Here is a 3,300-nt window from a genome sequence, read left to right as displayed (position 1 = left end):
AAAAAGAATTCCTATACAATGTACACATCCTTCAGTAGGTCTGTGACATTTCCTGGTTGGCTAAGGACTTGCCAATCAGTGATTGCCTTACAGGCCTACATTGATCTGACTCATTTTATAAGCTGTACTATTTCCTATAGATCATTTTCCAGACGGTTCTGCTATGATTAGGGCCTGGCGAAAAGCTTCAGCAGATATTTCCTTTGCAACATCTCAACCAACAATTGGCCAATTATCAACGCTATTTTCAAGTTTTGAACAACTCGACTAACAGATGTTTCCACATATAAAAGCTACCTTCAAGTTTTGTACACCAAAAAAAAACTTTTTAAATAATAGCTGAATGGATAAATGGAGGGAAGTCTCAAGGTTGATTCTTGATAAGAAAAAGCCCACTGAAAATTAAAAATAAAATTTACAGAGCAGTAGTTAGGCCAGTTGAACTTTATGAGCAGAAACATGGGCCATGAGGAGGGTATTTGAGAACTGAGATTAGAATATTAAGATTGATGCTGTCAGGTTTACTTGCATGTATGGGCCAGATTCTTTACGGTAGGTGTCTGTGACTAGATGGTAATAAATTACAACAATAAACAAAGCACACAGTTCACATGTTTTAAAAGAATATATTAAAACAAGTCAAACTAACGTACAATTGTTTGTTACACTGTTGATTATCACAGTTGTATCCAGAGCTTTAAATATGTCTTTTTCGTCTAAGTCCACACGGGCTGGTTCAGTTCTTTAGAACACAATTGACAAGACAAATTATTTCTTCTCTACTCTATTATTACAATACAATCTGTGAAAATTGCACTTTAAAAATCGTCACTATATGCTCTCTATGGCTAAACATATAATCATGCAGTCTAGGTCTTTCTAACTAACTATAACTACATTTTGGATGCATATTTATAGCCCAACAGAGGCCCAGATCGTTCTACACACTATGAGATAGTATGATGCACTCATTTGATCATCTGTTTGTAGTTTCTCCACCCAGAAAATCAGCTGTTAACGCTCGCCATACCCATCTGTCCTCTGCTATCCTTACACAATCACTGTAGCTAGAGTGCAACAACTTCGTGACATCTGTGACCCATTTTCTCCCTGGTCGACCTGTCTTTCTACAGCCTTGCCCTCTATCAAAGTTCTTTGAATTTTATTTATTTAATTGATAAGTTACAGACAAGAAGGATAAGTAACTATAAAAGAAAAATATTCACACATATGTTAAACAAACAAAAAATGGAATGATTATTAAATACATAATTGCACATTTTTACTTTAAATTGCTTTATACTAGAGGCAGACCAATCATCAAAGTTCCATCTATTTAAAATCATTGATGGTAAATAATAAAAACTTGAAATCGAAGTACTTCTTGGACAGCAATTGTTATTTCTATGATGAAACAAATATAAACTATCTCCAGAGGGGACTAACAAATTTATTTCAGTATTAAATATTATAATATCTCTTGCAACACAAACGAAGAAGCAAACACAAGCCTGATAAATGGTTAAAAGTCCATATTCATTATTTTTGTTTGAAAATGATGCTCTGTAGGGAAAGCTTCTCATTAGCCTCAAGACCCTCTTTTCTAACAACCATATAGGTCTTAAGACATCAAAATGTGAGCCCCAAATACTTAAACAATACGTCATTTGAATGTAGAAGATGGCGTAAACAATTTGATAAAGTGGAAAATTCGTCTTGCACACAGTCATAATATGGACTACTCTGGCGAGTTTTGTTTTGTTTTTTAGATACTGTTAATTTGCTCATCCCATCTAAGGTTATTCTGAATGATTACTCCAATAACTTTTATTGAATAAATTCTAGTTCGTATGTTTATTTAAAAACATCGTTTACTTGTTCCCTTGACATAATCATATAATATGATTTACTAATATTTAAAACTAGGCAGTTGTCATCAAGTCACGTGTCTATTGAAAGAAACTTGTTCTTTGGTATTTTAAAGCAGCAAGAGAATTAGCCACTAGTATGGTCATGTCGTCAGCATATAGATTGCATGAATCTTTTTTCAACATACCGAAAGTAAATCATTAACATAATCATAGGGGGTGAAGGATTGAACCTTGAGGAACCCCCACAATGGAGACTAGGAAAATGAGATTTTATACCATTAATTGAGGTATAACTGTGAGGGATTTACTATTATATATCTATTTTAATATCATTGTTTGTTTAAGTTAAATGTATATTTAGAAATGTACATAACTTATACTGTTAAATAAATAAATTCCCGCCTATTCACTAAAGTTGTAGAAGATTCTCGAGTAAGAATCAACAATACATGTGTGTACGTAAACACTGGTGTATCGTTTATATTGTTGGGTAAGCTGAAATTTTGAGAAACTCTCCTTACATCTATAAATATAACCAACGTGATGCGCCAAAAGACAGTATATATAATTGGTGTGTTTACAGTTGATATACTATAAACCTCGGAAGCTATAATTATGATTAAGGCTTATTAATCGGGAAAATTCAGATATTTGACCAGGAACATTTATAGATTTCAAACGTTACAAACCATTTAACTTCAGTGGATTCACATCGGACATTAGTACTTTTACGAAGACATTATTCAGCGGTAAAAGAAACTCGACCTGTGATCAGCGAGGACCACATAGCTAGCTCCATGTTGCATCTACAACAGCTCAAAATTAATTCCCTTATCACGAACTCGATATTGTTTGTAAATCTTTTGTACATAGACTATTATTTGTAATAACTTATTATATTATTGTTTGTATACTAAAACATATTTGTATTAAAAAAGAAACTATGTATCAATCTTGTTGGCAAATATAAATTGGATACATATCTGCGTTTATTTAACTACTAAATCTAAAGTACAATTTAACTCGGTTTTAGGCAACTTGAAATTGTAATACGTAACAATAACATTACCTATTTAGTAAGTACGTTTTAATAAAATCAAAATATGACCACGTAGATCGTAATGAGCACATTTATAAAGTAAAACTGTGATTTAATACTATCAAACGCCTAGACAATATCGAGAGCACAAACTCAAACAGATTTCTTAGCCTCGTAAGCCTTAATTGGTTCGTAGTAATAGTCAATCAACACTTTTCAATAGATTTTTGCTTACTGAAACCAAACTGTGAATTACTGAGAATTTTATTTTTCTCAAGAAACAATAATTCTATTGTAAAATATACGCTTAATCAGGAACGTCGAGAGCCAGCACGGGCCCCTTTCTTTCTCTCTCTCTTTTTTTAACATTTTCAAGAATTTATTAAAAGG

Source organism: Limulus polyphemus, unplaced genomic scaffold (genome assembly GCF_000517525.1).
Source record: "Limulus polyphemus unplaced genomic scaffold, Limulus_polyphemus-2.1.2 Scaffold1171, whole genome shotgun sequence".
Classification (NCBI taxonomy): domain Eukaryota; kingdom Metazoa; phylum Arthropoda; class Merostomata; order Xiphosura; family Limulidae; genus Limulus; species Limulus polyphemus.
This window is presented reverse-complemented; position numbering follows the sequence as displayed.